Genomic DNA, 24,947 nt, shown 5'->3' with positions numbered 1-24,947 from the left:
TTACGTATAGGTATAGTATACCTTACGCTATTGCCCAGACAATCTAGCTGCACCATTTTGGTGCGGGCCCCCGCAACCGTCCAATTAAACCGCAGACGTACGTACATGTTTGTAGCGGGTACATGTTAATTATCCGATCCTAAGTTTTTGTCGGTGTTAAACTTTATATAATTCCGTTTATCCATCGGCTTCGTCCGATTTAGTGTTGCAGCGCGATAGGTCAATATCGATTATGTATCGATACTATCGATTCGATAGACTATCGACAGTTGAAGAAATCTAGAATGTATCAAAAAACTAAACAGAATTTACTATCGATAGTGTCGACCTGGCCAATAGCTAATTGGTTGCCAACCACTATACTATCGATATTATGTAGGTATTGTTGTTAACCGATAACCGACTGATAACCGATGTGTGGGGTTACCACCACCAAACATTAGCAATTAACAATCCTTAAGCAGCGTCGCTCGTTTGTGAATTCTGACGCAACTTGTATGGATCTGACATATGTGTGTAGCTTATGGATTATTAATTGCTAATGTGTCGGTGGTGGTACGGTAGCTGGTACATGATTGCAATACTACCTATCGATTCGTCGGCATCACTATTTTATAATTCCGTTTATTCAACGTTGGATTATTATCGGCAAGTGGCCGGTAATGTAGCAATTGAAGCGCGGTGCTTGTCGCGCAATAAAACTAATTTGGTATGTTTTATTAGCACGCTAATGGCCAGTGTGTTTACTCGTGGAATATACGATGGAATGCTACATTTTATATTTCAGTACTCTTACATGGGTTGCTAGAGGAAGGGTCTCGATAAAAGTTACATTTTAATGTTGAAATCGTTATTGTTTGCGTGAATACAACCCTTGCTTGAGGTAGCATGAAATATAGTGGATAAAAGCTGTAATCAATAAAATAATATACCTACCTGTTTACAAGTATGTCACTAGCTAAATTCCTTTAAAATTTCAAAAATTGTATTCGAGCTGTGCGTATTTACATGAAAATATAACCTTAATTGAAACGGTCTCACAATCCCTTATTCTGATTGCGTCACACGACGCATTCTCTCGAGTTCAGAATATCATTTCTGTACCTGCATTGTTAGTGTAGATCGTATGAGGGAGAAATAATGGAGTCGGTGTCATAACGACCCAACATATCCGTAAATATCACAAAAAAATATCTACCTGATGCCAGAGCAAGTAAGTGTTGAGAATAGTTGGGCGAAAAAAAACCTTCGGTTAATATGTGTGCTGGAGATTTAGATGGTTCCGTGACTTTGGTTCAGTTGCTTAGACGAGTAAGTTATTCAAAGCATAAAGGTAAGTCCTACTCAACGAAAATTCAGCCCAATCACAGCGCTGCAATCCATACTCACGTTCTTGCTTAGCTGGACGTTTTCAGGTGGGAAACTGAGAGAGTTTTTTAACCAACTTCAAAAAAAGGAGGAGGTTATCAATTCGTCGGGACCCTTTCTTATAATAAACTTTGTATCTGAGTTACTTGTAACAAATTAAAAAGTTATGATTACTATAATTTCGGGGTATAACGAGCATATCTAACATTTTAAGACATATTCTGCTTGACAATACCCCAGAATAATAACTAACATGTAATGTAACATTGCGCGTATTGTCTTCATTCGCTAAGGAACCCTGCACGCCGACTGCGCCCGCGCATGGCATATGCGCATTGCGACCCCGGCCGGCGGCCGAGGGTAACTCGATCCGCCGAGCACGATCCACTCGGAAACAAAAACTTCATGCACGATCACTTAAAATGCAACCTTTTTGTTGCAAAACCTCTGCGGAGATCGAGCCGCCCGCGCGAACTAAACTTTTTAAATATTATGTTAGTGTCTCCGATATCTTTATCTATAATTTTAACATTTATTCACGCATAATCGAACAAAGTGTAAATTAATACCTGCCTAATTTATCAATGATTGATATCGAATGTCTTTATTTTAGCACGGTTAACCCATAGGCTATCGCTTCTAAAGTTATGTCCTGAAATAAGCATAAAGATACATCCGAAAGAAATGTTAAACATCACTTATGAATAGATATTTAAAAAATTACTTCGATTTATTCACAAGTGTGTTAAATAACGAAATTTCTATTAAAATATTCAAAGAAATGTCAAATAAATACCGTTCAAATTCGTTTCTTAGAAAATTGTTTATCACCTCTGCCCTGACGCGGACCGGGGAGTTTGGACCCAACGACGCAAATACATATTATATATTTAATAATCAATGACATCCGAGTTAAAGTAAAATATGTATAATCCCATCAAAAAAATAAATGTAAAATGAGAGCCAAGTTCAATATTATGATAAATGCCTTGGCTGTTAACTTCAAACTACAAAAGAAGTGAGATCTAAATAGGTGCCAAGTTCAATGGTCAGTCCTGAAATTTATTTATAAGTAACAGTATAACATATCGTATCTTCTTATAACATAAAATAATGTATTGTAGCCTAAGGTCTGATTTGGCTAGTTTTTACACACAGCTAATTATTATGCCCGATCGCAGGCTTTCTACCAACAATTAAATTTTTCGGAATTATAAAATAAGGACCGACAAATTCTTGTAGGTTTAACTTGTGAAGGCTATATTCATATATGAAAACTTACTTACAAATAAATTACTGTTACTTATAAATACATTTCAAGACTGACCATTGAACTTGATGACGATAAGAAAAATAATTGCCAAATCTCGGTCCAACGGGAACGACTCTCAATCGAATTGTCCATTGCATTTTACGGAAAAATGATAAAACAAATTGAATTAATGTAACGGCCCGTGTATGGAGATTTATATGAGGTTTTTAGACGTACGGCATTAGCATAGCTTTCTACGAGTTTGCGTAACGATGCCATCCTAGTGTTATTGTACCTAGTTGAAGCTTTAAATAAACATTGTTTACCACTGTTGAAGATATTTAGAATAGGAACGCGACTAGGTATATACCTGAATAGGAGGTTTGATGCTAAAATTAATTAATATCTCATTTTAAGTGAACAAATGTATTATGTTCTTATGAGAATAAACGTTTAAACGTAGGTAAATCTAATATTTTGATGAAATATTTGACAAAATACTTTTTAAAAAGCTTCATTACTAAAGTATTTTCCGCATGTAATTCTAAACTCCTAAGTCCTACCCAGTAGTGGCAACCAAGCTAGACAAAGTGCGGGGGTAGGTGGTGACCGGGCTAGGGAGGGGCAGGGGTCGATTCGCAACGGCGATAAATCACGTTTTTACGTTTTTTGCACAACACTAGCGCGGCGCTGCATTGTACCGAAACGTGAGAAAACCGAGAGTGTGGCAATCGCTTCAATATTGCACGTGTTGACAGTTTTTTTAACGTAATATAACATTGAATTCATATCTACATTTTCGTAGCATTTTATTTATTTTATTACACTTGCGAGCAATGAAAATGACCACTCACTAGATAAGTGGCTATGAAAGTCGTGATGATGATAATGAAGTCACTGAAACTTTTCATTACTTGCGATCAATATTGATGATGAACAAAAAAAAACTATACTTTTTATGCTTTTTGAGCCAATAATTATGGCACTTATAATAAATCTTTAGAAAACAATCTAACGTAGCAGGTATCTACCAAAATGTGTTACTTCGTTCATTATGCAAGGCATAATCGAAAGTTTATTTTCTACTTCTGGGTAATGTTTGTTTAGGACTAAACACGATGCCAATAGCTACGTTATTTACCTACCTCAATTGATTATGTATTATATTCTACCATTTTATATATTATACCATCGATAATGCAAGGTGTGTTTGTAATATCACGATGAAAAGATTTAGCGGGAACGTGTTACCTCTAGCCTCTAGCATAGGGTAATACCATGGCAGTAGAGGGTAGATAATACCTACCTACATCTACCAAATACACCACAAACAGGTGCTGGACTGTGGGTAGGTGCCAAAGATATGCCTGACAAAGGTTTTTTTTAAAGTACCTACAATGTATACCATCGCTCTTACGGTGAAGGAAAACATCGTGATGAAACCTGCATATCTTGGTTCCCGGTTACCCCGTTTTTAAACATAGAGTAATTATCTAGTTCAAAAAAACACACACACACGCACTCACGCCTTGTACTAATGTACTCCCTTGCGGGGTAGGCAGAGGTGCATTGCTGCACCCACTTTTCGCCAGAGTGTTATGTTAGTCCCAATGTAATAAGGGGCGGGCCTATTGCCATTTTACGGGCACATCCAAGACCCAAGAACAAATATCTGTGTTTAAACAAATATCTGCCCCAGCCGGGAATCGAACCCGGGACCATCGGCTCAGTAGTCAGGTCACTAACCACTTCGCCATTCGGTCGTCTTTTATTATCTAGTTCAACTTTATCGATATTGAGGATTCTAAATAATAAATACTCTGCCGTAATATACTTACAGATTCAAACTTCAATACGGCAGGGTTCAGTAGCTGTGGAGGTATTATGAGCTCAATGCGTCCACAATAGAACTACGATCCATACAATCGCTTTACAATAAGTATGGATAATGTCATTTTACATGAACTGTTGCACGTTTTATCTATTTGTTACAAACAACAATGCGTATAACATACTTGTAACTATTCAAATATGAACCTTAAGTTCAACGGATAAAGATGTGATTTCATCCGTAGGTTTTTTTTACGAAGGCGTATTAAGAATAATTGTTTAACCGCCGTAAAAATACTGGTTGGTTAGACGTTTATTAAGTTACAATTACAATTGCATTTTTTGTTGGTCTGGTCTTATATTATTTAAGGTATTTAAAAAAAGGAAATCATGCTATGATATGTATAAATTAGGTATGTGATTATTTTATTATCTATAAAAGCAAATGTTAGAAGTCTTACTTTGTATACGTATGAGATATGATGAATACAAAAATGGTGTTTTCTAAAATACGACATATTTTTACCACGTTATCTGTTTAAAATTTCAAATACCTGAGAGTTCAATGCGGACAGCAATTCGTTCAAAAATCCGTTTGGATTTCGATTGTACATTCAAATATTTTTAAATTTCGAGTGCGATAACCGTTGAGGACCTCAAATCACATTTGGAAGTATAAAGAGGTCAGCGGCCTAGGTGAATGGGAGGTTATTTGATACAGATCCCTACAAGCATTCTAGACTACATCTGATGATTATTTATTACCTTCACCTTGCTAATAATATTCCACTGCTGGACATAAACGTGTCCTAAACAGCTCACAACACTCTGTACTGTGAATTCTACAAGAATAGGTAGATGTAATTCAATGACTAAGTACTTACATTTTACAGGAATTTACTTGAAAAAGACAACGCAGTCAAGCAATCATTTCATTACTAAATAAACACTTTTAACCTTGTCAAACTAACTAATCAACAATATTTAAGATAATAAATAGGCGATGAATACCTGACCATAGAAGTACATCGTTTATTGATAGTAAGTAGGTATAGTAATACACTCACGGGCAATGAAAAAGTTCCACTCACAAAATGCCGACACCAAATGACCCAAATTTTTTCAAACATTTAATTTAAAATTTAAACAAAATATTATCGTTTTTTGTTGGTAATATCCTAATGCTCTGTTAAATGTACTTCAATGTTCCAGAATGCGACATTAAGCTAACTTTTTCGGCGTAATTTGGTGCTTTTCTCAGTGGAACCTTTTCATTGCCCGTCAGTGTATTATTTTGCGTAATTAATAAACACATTCGGCTATTGTTTATTCCGTTTAGAGTAATTTATTGGTTTGTCTCTGTATTACCTACAGCTGTGTCCATTGAATAGAAATGCATCCACGCTTACTTACTTCTATAAATGTTAATAAATATTACTTAGTACAAACTACAAACCGACCCCGCTTTGTAAATATGAGACAGAAGGGCGATCAAAGCATATTATTTACATACTCCATTGAATTGAACAAATTAGACGGAGGGGGTGCACAAAGGCTGTCTCAAAGAGGATGCATTCGTTTGTTGTACCTCCATGCAAGTGAGCTGGATCTAGAATCTACACTGGAAGTAGGCTGACTAACTCATGCTGAATGCGCAAAGATGTGCAGTGTGCCGTGTAGATTCGAATCTCAGTTAAGCCCTTGATATAATGTCTTACCTATGTGAGCTTAATTAATAAGACTAATAAAGACGCGACGGTCGAATGGCGTAGTGGTTAGTGGCCCTGACTGCTATGCCGAAGGTCCCGGGTTCGATTCCCGGCTGGGGCAGATATTTGTTTAAAGACAGATATTTGTACTCGGGTCTTGGATGTTGATATTTATATTTAATATGTATCTATCTATGTATTTGTGTAGATATATCAGCTGTCCGATACCCATAACACAGGCTCTGCCTAGCTTGGGGTCGGGTGGCCGTGTGTGAGATGTCCCCAAATATTATTATTATGATTATAAAGGGTTTCTGATTTTTTACACTCGAGAGCACCTGCCATTGCCAGTCCATATGTCACTGGAACTTTTCCATTGCTCTCGAGTGTATAAGGAAAGTAAAATACATTTATCATGTTTTACGAAAACACACGACGTTTTACCTATCAAGTAAGGTGGTAAGAAAATTGTAGATTGTCGAAAAGCGAGCGTTTCGCTTGTGACTCTTGTGAGTCATTTTACTTGAGTAATCATAAATAGTGAGTAAAAGTAATAATGCCCGCGTTATAAGCTTTCGATTTCATTGATTTACCCTTTCCCGGGAACTGTGACTCATCTCAATCCTTATAAGTAATCGGTAACTGCAAATAAAATAATATACCTACTACGAATTACACCCAGTAAAGCAGCTTTAAGTTCTCGAACCTTAAAAATCACCCTTTATGTCTTGGTAAGAGGGTTCAAATCAGGTTTTACACAGTTCTCATAAAAGTTGTTTTGGTTTGCAACGGTTTTTAACGAGGAGGAAAATGTTGGCCAAATCCCACCATGAATGGACCCCCCCTTCTCCGGGGGTCACTCTATATGACGAAAAACTAAGTTACGAAGCTCTATTGTGCGAGCCACGACTCCATCTAGTTATAATAAACGTGCCAAATGCACGACAGCTAAATTTTATTAGTTTCTCGTCAGTATAGAGTAACCCGCCAGTCCCCTGCAGTTGCATCGCGGGACCCACTGGCCGAATGACTCAGTAACTCTTTGCTCTTGTTTTAAGAATCGGAAATTGCTCACATTATCCGTCGCATTTTGGTAGAGATTTCTTAGATCTTGTTCAGAGCTGCGGCTGTGAAGTAGAGTAAGTACAGTGAAGGTCAAGAACTCCTGACACCCCTATATAGCTATAACTACAACCCTCCCACTTAGGCGCCACCTATATAAAATAACCTTGAACTACATAAACCTTGTTTCGTTACTAAGACTTCTGTGTGTGTGTAAAAAGATGGCGCTAAATATCGACCTTTATTAATTTAAGCGCCATCTTAAATCAAATATTGGAACTAGCTTCATAAAGTTCATGCCAGAATGTTAAAACCTGTGTTGTTCACTTTTAACTATTGCAAGCCAGCTCAGTGTGATACGAAGTGATTGCATTTTTCACCAGTTTAACTACTTGACGGTGTGGTCTAATCGTTAAGGTATTCGGCTTTCAATATGGAGGTCCAGAGTTCAAATCTCTGGAAGGAGTGACTTTTAAAATTTATTTTTATGTTTTTCTTTGTTAATCATTATAGATAGGTTATTTTAGACTATCTTTATCAATATGAACAGGAAATAAAATAAAAACATAATATGTAAGAAAAAAAAAGCTTTATTTCACTAAACAAGTATATATTATTAGTCTGTATGCAGAATAATTATGAACAAAAGTAAACAAATTCAAAAATTGTAGAATTACAACAAAGAGAACCAACATGTTACTAAATTTCACAATTTACATCTCTTGTTGTTGTACAATTAAATTATAAATAAGCAACAATTTTATTTCTAATTACTTATAAATATGTAATCAATTATCTTAACAGTATGAACAATTATCTTACTAGTTACTAAATAAATTTTACTCATACTTAAACTGGAGACCCGTTAAATACCTACTAAACGTATAATAACATAGTTATAATGTTCCATTTCTTCAATGCGAGTTGTGCTGTTATCGTGTAGAAGATATTTCTCACGCAATGCAAACAGCAACCATAACATCATCTTTAAAATTCTCAAATTGATTCTTGTCATGCGTTTAGCTATTTTATAACAGTTCTTCAGGGCCCATTATAGGACATCCATCTTCGGTAACCTTTAAAAACAATAATTTGATCATGCCTTAATAAATATAATAATTGTGACATTATTACTATAGTGTAAAAAGTATATTATGATAATCTATAAGTAAAATAAATGAAAACCAATAATACTTATATAAAGTAACCAATAAAATTATAAAGAGAAAATACGAACCCAATGTTGTCCTGGCACTTAACTCAATTAACAATGACCTTGTTAATAAAATCGTTTGTCATCGTTACAAATTAATAATGTTGATAACAAATTAATAATGTGTATTATACGTAAATATAAATCAGATGGAATTAACAAAACCCATCTCAATGCAACAAAACATTCTCTTCAAGTCTACAATTTCAATTGAGAAATAAATCCAAAATACCCTCTGCGCTTATAATATTTCATATTGTAAACAATTATCACTACATAGATTATACTTTTGCTAATGAACCGCAACATATTCACTATTTTGCAAACGAGTTTAACAAGCTTCGTGGCGCAGCGGGCAAATGGTTGGTTTGCGGATAATTGCGACGCGGGTTCGATCCCAGATGAAAAACAAAAAGAATTTAAATTTTGTATTTCATAATATTATTGTTCTATGAATTCGTTAGTTTGTGTAAATGATGGATATTATCTAAATGATGGATATGAATAGGAGAATAGTAAAATAGTTCTATATCTGTCTATAGACACGAGCACTACCGCAACATACGTCACACCGACAAATTGGCTTTGCGTAGTTAGAATTTCTATTTGAAATGCAGGGGGTCAGGTTTATCTGCACCTGACTGTACCTACCAGGCTGACTCATTGAAAATATCATACTGAAGAATGCTACCCGTAATGTTATAGGTAATATATAAAAATATGTTTACAAAGAGTGTTTTGGGTATTCATTATTAGCTACCGATAAAGCTCAATAAAATCCTAATTGATAGGTGTAAGACTACAATATACTCGTAACAATATATCTCCCCTACGTTAATAAAGTATTTATCGGAATTTCAACAGACCCTGATCGTGTAAATATGGGGCAAAAATAAATAACAACTGAAATTATTACTTGTCTGTCGGTTCTTTTGCCCTTTTCAATCACGATTGCCTCTAATCATGCCCGATTTAAGTTTTATACTTGAACAGCCGCCATATGTAAATGTTGGCGTCCTTCCTAGAAGCCGCCATGTTGGATTGTCCCTAATTATTTTTAATTATCGTGCGCAAGAGCATGAGGCATAGACACACGTGCATGCGGCCTTCGACAATTGTAATATTTGGCACTGAATCACGCACATAACCTACACGTATTTTTTATACATGACTCACTATCTCATGATTGCAGTACGTAATATTTTTGCGGTTTTTTACCTGTATTTCGGGGTTCTTAGAACAACAGGGTACTCGTAAATCATGCGATGGCGCCCTGTTATTTCGTTTGGAGTTCGCATAAATTGCGGGTAGAGGGCGGTAATTGCGCCGGCAACTATTTGAGGATAGGATGCGTACGCGCAGCGCCGCGGGTGGCGGCTTCCTCGTCCCGTCGCAGAACAGACAGTGCATTGAAGTAATAAATAAATAAAATAATAAAAAATAAATATAGTCATTTATTTCAGGCTAGAAACCCATATTAACATTTAACCCACTTTAAGATCACATAGAACCATAATCCCGTGATTTGACTTTTAATTAATTTTGTGCAATTATTTTGTTATAGGTAAGCATCATTCCGTGTTAGTCAATGCTGCTTGTGCTCAAGTACAGGCCAGATCATCGAGTAGAAGCAGTAAAGGTTGGTGAAACACTTTTGTTCGTAGTAAACTTCATAATTCGTAGCTTCTATAACAATCATTGCCTCCAAATTACTTTCAGTAACGTTAAAGCTGCAAGCTATCTCTAATGCATATTACAAACGTTTGTACCTTCTGCCGTAATACTATGCATAGTCTATGCCCACCCTTAACTACAAGGGGCATACGGCATCCATATTTAATTGGAATCTTAAAGTGCGTCCCAAGAAAACAAAGTAAGATTTAACTATTTCCGATCCATATGTCACTGCGCAGTCGTTACTTGGCTTCTGTAGTTTTTGCTCCGGTTTTAGTTTGACTTGCAATTTTTTGTTTCGACTTACAAAAGTTTTTTTTTACGCTCCGTCTGTGCACTTTTTTTCGGTCAATTTCAACTGACGCTTTTAAGTGTCTTTGAATAGTTTATAGGAAGTTACTTTCTTTACAATTTATAGTAGTAGTTAAGACGATGCACATTGTATGTTAATGTATATTGATACGATTGCCTGAAATCGCATTCACAAGCTAAGCCAGTTTGAGAACAATATGCGATTAACACAGAGTAAGCAATTAGGTATAATGTATGGTTTAATATTACCAGAAGTGGACAATTTACGGCTGACAATCATTTTAAGGCCACGTTCAGATAACAAGCGCTCAACGCGCGTTTTGGTAACGCGCGTTTACAACTACATACCTTTTATTCAGGCTGTACACATGCTAACGTGCATCGCGCGGAATAAAATGTATGTAGTTGTAAACGCGCGTTACCAAAACGCGCGTTGAGCGCTTGTCATCTGAACGTGGCCTAACACCACCAACCCACACTAGGCCAGCGTGGTGGACTAGGCCTAAAATCCTTCCTTCATTGGAAGGAGACCCGTGCCCCAGCAGTGGGGACGTGATGGGTCGTGATGATGATGAATCTCTATCAGATAAACATGAATCTCTATCAGACAGCCTTTATGAACAGCCTTAGTGAACATTATTAATTTATTATACTTATTACCTACTTATTGGCCGCGTTCGCTGCTTGTGCAAGCGTAAAAGTCACCTTTTACCCGCGAGCTGCACCGAGCGAGGGGCGAGCAGGTACCGGATAAAAGTTAATTGCCGTCGTACCTACACCACCTACGGACGGAGTGTACGATTCTACCTGTGCCTCAGTGTTAGGTCGGTGTACGAGCTATGTAGGGAGACGTTTTGGATGTGGTGATTTGTAGAAACTGATAAATAAGTAGTTTTTTTTTTTAATTATATATTTATTATTTTACAATTCGAATTACAGACATACAATCTATTAAAAACTGGAACTGAATTTGTAATCCCATACTGTGTATCAGTATGGGATTACAAATTATAGAGAGCGTATATTAGCTTCATTGCTTTGCCACTTCACTTACCGCAATTTGGAACAACTCTCGTCTTTTTCCTCTTCTTCAGCATGTAGCAATCTACTGCTGGACGTAGGCCACTGGATGCTATCTACAGCTTTCCGCATCTAAACATTATACAGGGTTATTTGCAAGTAGACCTGATCCTTTCAGGAGGTAATAGAGGAAGGCATTTCCAGTCGATTATACCCTATACCTTCTCTCTATATTATCAGCCACATCTCGCAAGTCGTCACCCTATCTGGTATGAGGGCGTCTTAAACTACATTTTCCTAATCGCGGTCTCCACTCCATCAGTGGACCAGCAACACTGAACATTAGCAATTGACAATCCTTAAGCAGCCGCGCTCGCTTGTCAAATCGGATTTAACTTGTATGGATCTGACAGATGTTTGACAGGCGACCGACTCATTGTTAATTGCTAATGTGTCGGTGGTGGTACGGTGGCTGACATAGCCACATCCAAACCCAACCCTGCATTTCTACATCCACGAATCTAATCTTATTACCTACCTCCTTACCTGCGCGCGGTCCGTGCGAGTAACATTTAATTGACACAAAATCCTGCCGGGCTTGTGTGGAATTTATCGTATTACTTAACTCATGTCGGCTTCAAAAAACCTCTACTTATTTATAGCCAGTTTAGTTTTTTATTCAATTTTAGTTGTTGAATGCAGGTTTTAAAGGGCGAGAAGATATACTGCGGCTAACACTGGAGTTGAAATCAAATTAGGTACCTACCTAGGTAAAAAACACTTAAAATAGAAGAAAATCCTTTGAAGGATTTTGGAAAGTGATTTGGCTGAAAATTATTTGATAAATACATACACATTCAACGTGAACGTGACGAATGTGAGTATTGACGCGCCTTCGCATCAATCAGTGATAATATTCCTCCATGCACCTGTAGGTACCTATGTATATGTATCTACAATCCGCCAAGTCCCGCAACCAGACAGTAACCTAAAACCCAGTATTCGATATCGGCACACTCCCGTCGAAATAATCTATTTGAGCATAAACTGACCCCCAAACAAAACTATCTGTAGAGTAACAAAAAAAACATTACCCATTTCAACTTTACCATTCTCGTGTATAAAAAGCGCGCCACAGGTAGACGCGCCCGAACAATGCGAGTTCCAAATTTAAAAGCAAAAAGCCGGTAATGAGCGCACTGGCTGCCGATAATGGTCTCCTTTTGTCTATGCGGCCAGCACTTCGCCTGACAGTTGACGCAAAAAATTAACCAACCTTTTTGCTCCCAATTCTTCATGCTGTACCCACTTATTATTATCAAGGACCTCTTTGTTAGTTTGTACATCTAACTTAGTTAAACACTTGCACAGATACGAGTCGGCTTTGGAAAGAATTGACAGACTGAAAACAAGGAGGAAAGACCTAAAAATTCCGATATGCCCCCGGATAAATATAGTGAAGCACTCATCTAGATATCAGGCTCTTCATCTGTTCAATAATTTGCCCTTGGAATTCAAACAAATTAACTCATATATTTCATTTAAATTAAACTTAAAAAATACCTCATAGAAAAGTGCTATTACAGTGTTGAGGAATACTTAAATGATAAGGGACATTAACTCAGTTCTTTTTTTATTTTGTTGGTAATTTTAACGTTAATTTATTGTGTCTTTTATTTCTGAATAAGCATATTGTTAATTAATACTATTATTTTTGTAAATGTTGTAAATTGCTAATAAATCTAATTAATGTAAATTTATTAATTCTGTATTAGGTAATGATTTTTGTAATGATGTTTACTATAATAATTTATTTATATTGTTTTAGTTTAAGCTGTAAATATTGATTATGTAAATACTTTTTCAAATACAATGTACATTGTTTTATGAAATAAATAAATGAAATGAAAAATGAAATGTTGCATGGGTCAGTAAGACAAACCATAATCTGTGTGTTTGTCAGATTCTAATTTGAAATTATTTTGTATGGCACAAAATGATAATGCTCGGTCTGTTCGATGATAAAATACAAGTTTTAGAGACAATATAATTAATTCAAGATTATTCAGATAGCAGCGAGTGTATGGGTGTGAATTACAGTTACCACAAATCAGTAGCTCCACACCTAATTGGACGATTCCTAGACAGATATAGAAGAGGGTCGTACATCACATCACCTATCCTATTAGTGGACTATCATATTGTATTTCGGCCCAAATATGCATAGGTTATTATTTTATTATTCGCGTCACAAATATGAAATGTTATGCTAACGACCTATACCTATGCACACATACTAAAATAAATGAGTTGCATCACCACTATTCAAAGAAAAGCGAGATAAAAATTGCTACAAATTATTGTTTGTACCTACGGACTAAGTATAAAATTCTAAATACAGTGGTTAAATTAAATTTATCTGTAGTAGGTAGTCTGGCCGAAAAGCCGAAACTCTAAACTCGGCTCTACAAGTAGTTATTTTTTAAATAACAAATTCCGAATTGCCTATTTATGTGAACTGTGAATATTTTTAATAGGGTTTCATTTATCTGTGTTGTTTCCGGCGTTACATATTCCTAATATATATATATATATATATAATTAATTAATTAGAAAGTGTATATCTGTTTATGACACTCATTACCATACTGGCCTGTGCAATACTCGTCTTGAAGAGCAATTTACGTAAGTTGCTAGTGTTTTGGACTAGATATTTTAATGCCATCTTGTACGCAGGTGTTCGATTAAAGAAGATCTAGATCATTAGGATTAGATCTCAATCAATATGAAATGCGTAGCAGATAGTTATGTTAAAGATTTCCTTTTGATGAAGAAAAGTTTAGCACTCGTTTATTCTATCGAGCATTTTTCATCAAGCAACTTTAGTTGAGTATCTATTCCAGACACAAAACATAAATGTAACTCAAATTATATAAATAAAATATGTTGAGTATCTAAGCCTCATAATCATAACAAATATCTTATGCAGATGGGCGCCAAATCTCATCAATTCATGACTTTTTATAAACATTCTAAGAAAACTATACTGATACCATTAATCCACTTTCTAATCTAACAAATAGCATAATAAAGTAGGAGACGATGCGAGACAATAAATTGGCGTTTACCGTAAAGTGAAACGCAATAATTCCAAATCAGATCCATTTATATAAAAACGCACGATATATGCTCACTAAGATAAATGTCATTATTAAAAAGAAAAGCGGCACCGAATAATAAATCGACTCTTTAGGTAGCGCCCGCGCAGCTTTTGCGACGATAATTCTATTGGTTTAATTCACTCTATTCTGATATCAATAAACGCCTTTAAATTCTATGCTTTTATGATGATTTTCCGTTCTTCTAGTGAATGTGCTGTTTAGCATAAATTGACAATAATCTGTTGGTTAATTATTTTTAGTCGAGAAGAGCGAGTTGTCTAATGGAAAATTATAATAATAATAATAATATTCATATGTTTCTTTTCAGTTATGTGCTTAATCACAAATTAAACTTAGTTACTACTATGTGTTTTTATTTTATTTACGTACCTACCTGTGTTTGGTATCAAATTAAGAAAACAATAATCACATTGAATGAAAATAATTTGCATAAACTCCTACATCATCAACTTTTTTTTGAACATCCTGTGAAAGAACGAACTATATTGTTCAAATCGAATGCCACCTTACCTCTATCAACCAAGGTAACTCATCTGTCAAGTGAACTCATCTCGAGTTTTTACCTCGCACCCAAAAGTATTACCATTTAAAACTGGCAGAATTGGACCAAGACCCTTCGCACTTTGAAATAAGAAAAAAAAGTTAAATAAGTAAACGTAAATAGTGTTTCCACTACCTTCTGTTAAGGGTATAAGTGCTATTTCGGCGCGACTCCGAATCCGTGTGAAGTTATGGAATGCAATGGATTGCGCTTTGTTTAGTTACGAGTTTAGGGTTCCGGAACATTCAAACTTGAGCCAATATTTTTAATTTTTAAATAAATGCAATTTTATATTTATTGATGAAAAATCTTATAAACAATAAAATAAAAAAATTAAATATAGTTAAGTATACATAATTTATATACCTAGTTACTCAAAAATTCCACTCCTGATCGTACCGGGCCACCGGGCTCAAAGGTCCCCATTACAATTTTATAATTAAATTAGTTATTATATTTTCAGAAAAATTACGATTTCATCATCTAGTAGCATAGAACAACGCGGACTCAGGTATTCATATTCAATGTCTAGTAGTAAGTCAGTAACTTTTTTATTTCTATAACTACCCCTGTGTAAGTAGTTTTCCGTAAATAATAAACGTAATTTTACTTAATAGTGGTGAACTATGCATTTATCAGGCTATGTATCCACGTATCGTACAAACATCATTTCAGCCCGTCTAGTACACATTTGATAGTTTATCGAAAACTATAAAGGTTTACGTTTTCTCGCATACAAAGTGGCGCCTCTAGCGGAAACTATCATTAAACTTTTGACATATAATGTATGCAGATGACAAAAGGAAACCTAAACTTTTTTTCGTTTTCAATAATTGCAAAGCACGTACTACACGATTTTTCAGAACTAATGATATGGGGGACGTTTTCATGACGTTTTGAGTTTGGCAGTTTTAGAGATGTCCGAGAGTATGTAAAATCCTATCGACTTGTACCTATCGATATTTGTACGGGTCAATTTGTATGTGTCAGATTCAACACCGACATTGATGATCAGTTCATCTTGCAAACAATCTATCCGAGCCAAATAGTCACAGTCCTGTAATATAATTGTTTTTGTTCTATCAACCAAACTCAAATGAATTACAAATTCATGACATTTAGAGTTTAAAACAGCATTCTCGGCAACATTCTCGGCATTTTGACAAAAGCAAACCAAATGACAAAAAAACCGGCCAAGTGCGAGTCGGGCTCGCGCACAAAGGGTTCCGTAGCAGCAAAATTACAGTTAAATCAACCTATCTCAAAAACTATAAGAGATACTTTGATCAAACCAAAAATCGTTGAAAGAGTTAATTAGCATGCATCACCTCTATTTTTTTTAGAATTTTATACCCCGTAGTTATAAAAATAGAGGGGGGGGGACATACTTTTTACGACTTTGAGAGCTGATATCTCAAAAACCGTTCACTTTAAGAAAAATGTTTTTTAGAAAACTTTATATCATTTTAAAAGACCTTTCCATTGATACCCCACACGGGTATGTACATCGAAAAAAAAAATTTCATCCCTCAGTTACATGTATGGGGGGCCCCACCCCCAATTCTTTTTTTTACTATTTAGTGTCATATTTTTGTAGCGGTTCATACAACACATATTCCCATCAAATTTCATCACTGTAGTACTTATAGTTTCCGAGTAAATCGGCTGTGACAGACGGACAGACGGACAGACGGACAGACGGACATGACGAAACTATAAGGGTTCCGTTTTTGCCATTTTGGCTACGGAACCCTAAAAATCAGACCGAAATTTTCCAAAAACAGACAGATAATAAAACCATAAATTAAACTTAAGGTAGATTATTAATAAAATATATTAATTTTAATATATGTTATTATTCTGATTTTATGAGAAAGTAAGTAAGAAATATTATATAACCTACTTACTAATACAATGTACCTAATGCAATGTAAAAATTTCTAATATTTTATCGATTTTAACGTCGACTTTGATGTGTCCCATCTCCAGTACGTTCCATTTTACCAAAGTGTGTACTCAAGAAATATATATTATCTGTGGTCGTTGTCAATAAAATTACAGATTTAACAATATTATTCATGCGTAAAACGGAAATTTTTAAAGTGTCACCCATGTCTTAAACCCTGAAAAAGAGCGTAGACGGTCAGGTACAATTTTAAGGTTAAGACCATAAGGTAAGTATACGTTTTAAGACAGTATAGTACGGAACCTTCATAATAAATTTAAGGTCGTAACTGAAGCGATCCAATAAGGATTATTTAGATGGGATTGCTGGCCATTACAGTTTTTGTGCATCGATTTATGATATTAAATGTTTGAGAAGATACATTCAAACATTATATTAGGTAACAATGTAGATTAGTATGTGAAATATACGTTTATTAATAGATAGTGCATTTTATATTGGTAATACAATAATAATACTTATAGGTCTTCCGTTCTGATCATAATCATTCTGAGACCTGGTAGTGCAGCTATAACGAAATCGGTTCACCAGCAAGCCTTGAACAATTGTTATTTTTCGGCTGCGTTAAGTTGGTAACCATAGACATAAAAATGAAAAAATAAGCCTTTTAAATTATTTTATTTTGTCCGGCGGTAGCTTCTTTCAGTGCGGCGGTTTTTTATAGAGTTTTAAGTTGTTGGTTACCTTAGTTCATACCAAAACCATTCCTCATCTCATTTAGATCATGTGAAGAAGCGAGAACGCCTTTCCTGCGGTCACGCAATCAGAATTCAATTTTAAACATTCGTAAGTCTATGTTAAAGTTTTAGACGGCTATAAAGATTTAATTGGGTAAGTTTTACGATTGTCGAAGCTTGGGCGAGAGGGGGTAAGGGCAGGGGTACAGGGGGTGGCAAGAGGGGGGAGGGGGGGGTTTACAAAAACATTTGGTGGCGCGCACCATTCTGCTTGTTTTTGTTGCCTAAGAATTTACGAATACTCGCCATGAATTTTGTTTTTGTAATAGCCGCCCGAGTTGCGGAGATTGCATCTTTTTTTATCTTCCTTCACATCCGTGGTTGTTTTCAGGCATTCACGGAATTGATTTTACTGAAAATTGTTTGCATGTGTTTTTATTTGGAGCTTATATTTACATTACGTATAAGAAATGGCCATCTCTGATGCGATTAAACAACGTACCAACAACTACTTAAATAAACGATAAACTATCTTTTAATTTTGAGCAAGCCTTAAAGTATTCCTCGTTCTTCCAATTAGATTTGAAATAGGTATCATATGTCCGTTGTACCTACCTAAATGCTTCATTATTTAAAACCTGTGGATTTTTCTGAATATATAAACAAGTTTCATCATCATCATTGTCTTGTTTATGTTTATCTTAAAAAATAACAGTATTTTATTCATAATTAAAATAACAGAGATGACATTAATTTGTAGCTGTTGCACAAATTCGTAGAAATAGATTAAAGTTATTGCCTAAATCCTAGCGCCAAATCTAGACCTTTGTAATCTGTATAATATAATTGGTTGCATAAAAATTTTTGATTATTGCTTCGGAATATTAATCGTGCTTTCAACTGATAATTAAATATAACAATGGTATTTTCCATTTGTAATTGTTAATAATAATATATGATTATCAGATTTCCCTTTGTTCTAGATCCATCCAGAACTCGAAGGTCTTTGTAAAATAAGAGTAATGTACGTTTAAGAACACACTCTACGACGTTTGGAAATTCGGGAAACAACACTATAAAAAGTTACGAGGCAAACTTTATATGAAAAAGTTAACAAATCGTGATGTTTAAAAAGTCAACCAAAGTTGTTCAGAATGACGAGATGTGCACTTTAACATGGAACACCCTGTAGGAGAATGACCCTCTCATCACTACATCGCTAAGAACTGTGACCTTATTGCTAAACTCTAGTCAGCCACGAATCAGTTAAGTATAGGTAACCTAAGTTAGGGTCATACCTGGGCAGCCAGACTCGAGCCGTGTAGGCTATAATTACACCTGACCTCGCTTCATCGGAAACATTACAAATAATAGCAATTAGATTATGTTCTTAAAAATGCCAATGAATAAAAACTATAGTCCACTATATAGTAAACTATTTAAAAAAACATCCAGTTTGTTAATTTATTTTAATTTGATAAGGTTATCGTGAAACCAATCGTTATTTTTCATGGAAACGTCTCCTTTTGAACCAAATTTATCGATAGTTACAGTTAACGGAAGTAGGTATTACCACCTCAGCTAATATACCTAATAACAACCAACGTACCTCCGATTGGTGACAATGGTATCTGAACGCCTGCGATTGGTGGAAACATGATGTAGGCTGGTAAAGTAACGAAATGCCTAGTCATTATCTCACGTCACGCGTTTCTGATCGTTGTAATATACAATACTTAATGCTAGAGGCAGACGGATGATAAGTATAACACAATACAAAAAAAAAACATTAATTACTCATAGTAGTTTTATAAATTAACTAACACGACAGCTACATGTAAATGAAAAGTGCGCTAACTTATAAAATTACTTTTGTCCGATTATTCGTATTTTTTCTCAACATCATTTCCTGGTTTATTCCTTTCTAAGCTAACTTGCCACAGCCAGACACAGAGACGCAACAAATTTATCTCCATTAACACCCCTCTTTTTCGGTGAGGATTGTTTTTGTGGAGCCGCCGTGACACTTTCCCGCTAGATTGAAAACCGGAAGCGCGCCTGCCTCCATTTTAAAACTGGGTCAGCGCCGCATCCGCCGCCGTCCTACCCTCCCACAGCCACAGTGACTGTGAACTCATGTCAGTCTTATGACCTCATGTCAGGTATTTAGATACTAGTTAGTTTGCGGTCGGAGGGCCGTGATTATTCTTTCTGTATAACTCCCGATCTTGCAAAAGACATATGTACTTAGTTAGAAATTAATATCTCAATTTGTTTTATTCGTTACGTCTTACACTATGAATATATTAGATAAAATATGATCGTCACATCATAAGTAGGTAGGTACTATTAAAGATAAACCTGCCTACTAGGATCTAATAAGATTCGTAATCTGCTAATACCACAGGTGTTTTTTTGGATAAATTTATTGCTTCTATCTTAAAATCCATTAAACTGAATATTAAAAAATACAATCGCGTGATTCACGACAAAAACTCGAAGAGCAATTGGACGATTACTCATTTGCATACGGCTTACGGCCATTATCCACCGAAAAGTTCCAACTATTTGTGCGTTTGCGCAATCTGCGTTTAAATAATTCTTAGTATCATACTGATTTTGAAAAAAGAATCCAAAATAAAGTACTGGCACCTGTCGCCGGGAGCTGTGTCAGGTTTGCGCATTTTTTTCGCTAAAGGATGGGAAAAGTTATCGATAAATAAATAAATATGTGGGACATCTCACACACGGCCATCCGACCGACCGAACTAGGCAGAACTTGTGATATAGGTGTCGGACAACTGATATATCTACACAAATACATATATTCAACAACCAGACACAAACCGGAAGATGCAACTAAAATATGAGTTAAGACTCAACACCATACCTACATACAAAACAACATTTATGTAACATATAAACAAACTCACATTACCTACAGACACAGAAGGAATAATACATAAAACCACTAATCAAATCCCCGTACAGTATGTACCCCCGGATGGTCGAAAAGGGCCGCATCTCAGCATGTGCGTTGATAAATGCGGCAGTCTGGTTTTCAGTTCTAACTGCTCGTTGATTAGCCATTAGTTCATTAGAGAATGCCCTATTAGCATACCGTTTTAAAGTAAACAAATTAATATTCATTTAATGGCTGTCTCATAGTGGTTCACTCGACAGATTCAGGTTAGTCATGACTTATGTTAGTCTGAGGTATAGTAATCAATGAGCTTAGAATTTAAAAAAATAACTTGGTTTTATATTTTTTCGTCAATTAGGTAAGTGAAATGGTTTCCGCTTACAACTTTACCTTAAGCATTTTTGTCAGTTGCATACACGATAATAATGAAATCAACAATCAACGGGCAGAATAGACCAATATCGACATTCTCGCCATCTCTACACTCTGGTCATTTTGGTAATGGCGTGTCGAACAATGCCTGCGCCCGCGCCGCCCGCGGGGAGGGGGGGGTGCAAGGGCAAGTCGCCCAAGTGCCCTTCAAGACGATAGGTCACCTTGCCATACCATACTAGCTTTGCCGTCACCCGCAACCTTATCACCGACCGCGATGGCTCATAGTCCCACTTCACAAAAAGGTTAAGGCTTTGCAGGTCATCTATGTACCTGCATTGTCGGCGCAAGCTGACACCCTATAGGAGTGGTATTTATTGTTTTATTCTATTAGTGCTAAGGGCGGTTTTGCGTTGATTCCCGGCTTTGAGTCTTAGATTAGGCGTGACAGGATAATTCAGGGTGGTTTGAAACGTTTCGTTTTTAGAGCAGTGCCAAAGTAAGCATGCAACTTTTTGCACTTTGGCTTCTTCTAATGTTGAGGTTGGGAGAAATGTGAAGGTTACATAGTTGCTTTTGCGTTATCCTTGTACACATATGTACATATAAGTAAAATTCGCTCTCATGATTCTACAATCTCGAACTACTCAGACCGGAAGGCAAATTTTACGGATATTTACTACGATATAATAGTTATACATCTTAATAATAATGAAGATTCATAATATATTTACGTGGAAAGAGCATGTTTGCAGAAAATCACACTACATACATCAAAAAGGGTCATACTCGTATTCTCACACAGGAAAAACTAATCGTTTTTCTTTTTTTAAAATTAGAAACAATTAAAGCCGGATACTTATTGTTTGTTTCACAGGGGTCTCCGCCCATATTTACACTTATTTCGAAGGTAAGCTAAATAAGCGTTATAAATACCAATTTAGTGTAAATCTCATTTTGCCTTGGCATCGCATTGTTGTTCATTTCTTGTGCGGTCGTGAAACAAATTTAATTATCCTGCTGTTTTTTTGTCGATGCATAACGATAATTTTTATAAACACGTTTGCTTTTACAGAAGATTTTTCAACTATGTCGATATTTCTTAGGTATAACAAATAAAAACCTTAAGATATTCAAGTTAGTCAAGATAGTTCTAAGTATTTGTTCATTAAGTTTGTATGTAATTGTAATAAGTAATAACTTATTAAGGCCTTAATATTATTTTTACTCTCAAAATAATATCGATTCCGTAAATTTTAAATTAGGTAAGTATTGAACAGTTGAGTATTAAACAAGTTTCATCTTTGAACTTGTTCTGTTTATTACCGGTCATCACTGAACAAGCGGCTAGAACGCTGCGTTTATAAAAAAGTAATTAGAAAATGATGACTACTCGCAAACATATACATTTAAAGGTGCTGACCTATCAATAGAAAATTTAAAGGAAAAACCTGAACACTACACATTTGTATATTTTTTTTTTTATAAAATGCTATTTTTAAAATTGCAGTTATACAACTTTCATCGAAAACGGCGTAATTGCCTATTTGCTCGGATAGAATAGTTTAGAATCATTTTCCCTTAGTGCCGAGTCGTAAAAATGATAATATGATGGTTTTTTTAAACAACAAAGCAGAGCAACAACGAACTAGAATAATGACAAAACAGTATTGGTGATTCCAAAACAAAGCTTTGCTAAGAGTTTATCCTGCATAATTTTATTATTTATTTTACAATATAAGGAAAACCTAACTAATTTAATATATAGATAACATTAAAAGAGTAACTTATGCACAAGTTTCCACCTCTAACAAATTAGGTTTTAATTTATAACCGCTGAAAAACCGCCGCGTTCCAACCGCTCGTCTGCCCGGGCCACTCCCATCCGATACGGTACGTAGAAGAATGTGTAATTTATACGGGGGCCGACGGCCGCGGCTATTTCTATCCGGTACTGTTAGGTTGTGTCGCACTGTCGCCGAATAGTGGGGATCTACTGCCGGACATGCCGGGAGCTGCATGACAAGCCAGTGAGCTACCACCACTGAGTTTTTCAATTAATTATTATTATTAATCATTTATTATCAGGCAACATGGGGCCCATAGATAAAATACACAATTATCAATATAACAATTTATATAGTGCGCCCTGCACACAGCTTCCGTACCACCACTCACAGATTAGCAATTAACCATCCATAAGCAGCGTCGCTTGCATGTCAAATATCTGTCAGATTCATACAAGTTTGGTCAGATTTGACAAACGAGGATCACTGAAGTATTATTTATTGCTGTTCGGTGGTGATAACCCAGTATAACTGTTTACATTCAGAATTTAGAATATCTTTCTATGTATCTAACGCATTAGTACCTATAAGTCGTTAGGCACTAATACCTAATTAACTATTATAAAAAAAAAACAAACACTCACGCCTTGTACTAATGTACTCCCTTGCGGGGTAGGCAGAGGTGCATTGCTGCACCCACTTTTCGCCAGAGTGTTATGTTAGTCCCAATGTAATAGGGGGCGGACCTATTGCCATTTTACGGGCACATCCAACACCCGAGAACAAATATCTGTGTTTAAACGAGGTAAATATCTGCCCCAGCCGGGAATCCGGAACCCGGGACCTTCGGCTCAGTAGTCAGGGCCACTAACCACTACGCCATTCGGTCGTCAACTATTATATTTAATATGTATTTGTGTAGGTATACCCATACCCATATTACAGGCTCTGCCTAGCTTGGGGTGGGATGGCCGTGTGTGAGATGTCCCCAAATATTTATTTTATTATTATTGTATAGTTATTATGTAATCCAGCTCTCGGTCTATAAAGAGCAGTACCGATTTAAGATCAGACTTAATTTATTTTAATTAAACTGGAAGGTGCGTTGGTGTTTCTCAAAACTAGTTTTTTTCCTCAATTTCGATGGTACCTTCTCTTGAGTATGCTTTTCTACTACTTAGACTCAATAGTTTTCGATATTTAATTAAAATAGTGTATTAAACAGAAAAAAACAACAAAATAAAAAATACGTTATAAAACTTACGTTATGTTATGTTATGTTTACGTAATTTTAACTACTCTTCGAAACTACATACGAGATTTATTATTTACAAAGTTAAGTACTAACATTAATGGATAGTATGGATATTTTTAAATAATTATAAATAAGTACCGGATGGTATCTGATACCTAATGGCTACAAGCAACGTTGCTCTAAGCTACAATCAATATATTTAAGTCTAATACATTGTGATACCTAAGGCTTATTGTTGATAAGATTAATGAATCCATTACCCGGCCCCAAGATTCATATATTACCTGTCAATTGAGCTAACTAGAATTAAAATATGTAGGTACTTACAAAAAAAAAAACAATAAATTAACTGAATTCGTGAGCCATTGTTCATAAGTAATCATGTTTATGTAGTCATTGTTGACTTGACGATGATGGCATACAGGTAATCATTTTTTTTTTATACATGTAGCCTAGTTTGTGTCCCATTGACGACCGAATGGCGTAGTGGTTAGTAACCCTGACTACTGAGCCGAAGGTCCCGGGTTCGATTCCCGGCTGGGGCAGATATTTGTTTAAACACAGATATTTTGTTCTCGGGTCTTGGGTGTTGATATTTATATTTAGTATCTATCTATCTATGTATTTGTGTAGATATATCAGCTGTCCGACACCCATAACACAGGTTCTACCTAGCTTGGGGTCGGATGGCCGTGTGTGAGATGTCCCCACGGTTATTATTATTATTATTATTACTGCTGGGCGAAGGCCTCCTTATGTTTGGTCCAAATATCGCGATCCCCCGCAACTTCGGACCACTCAGGC

General features: G+C 35.8%; 1 protein-coding gene and 1 long non-coding RNA gene across 11 annotated transcripts in view; one reads left to right on the top strand and one right to left on the bottom strand.

Annotated features, from left to right (window-relative positions):
- Positions 1-24,947, top strand: part of LOC105393908 (voltage-dependent L-type calcium channel subunit beta-2) — a 101,111-nt gene that overhangs the window by 32,436 nt on the left and 43,728 nt on the right. The gene's annotated exons all lie outside the window — the stretch shown is intronic.
- Positions 8,882-23,595, bottom strand: LOC125489847. The gene is made up of 2 exons (XR_007267275.1): positions 23,542-23,595; positions 8,882-9,081 (listed from the first exon to the last, which is right to left on the bottom strand). It is a non-coding gene; the product is annotated as an uncharacterized LOC125489847 (long non-coding RNA).

Source organism: Plutella xylostella, chromosome 4 (assembly GCF_932276165.1).
Source record: "Plutella xylostella chromosome 4, ilPluXylo3.1, whole genome shotgun sequence".
Taxonomy (NCBI): domain Eukaryota; kingdom Metazoa; phylum Arthropoda; class Insecta; order Lepidoptera; family Plutellidae; genus Plutella; species Plutella xylostella.
The sequence above is the reverse complement of the archived record's forward strand: the minus strand, read 5'-3'. Positions and strand labels throughout refer to the sequence as shown.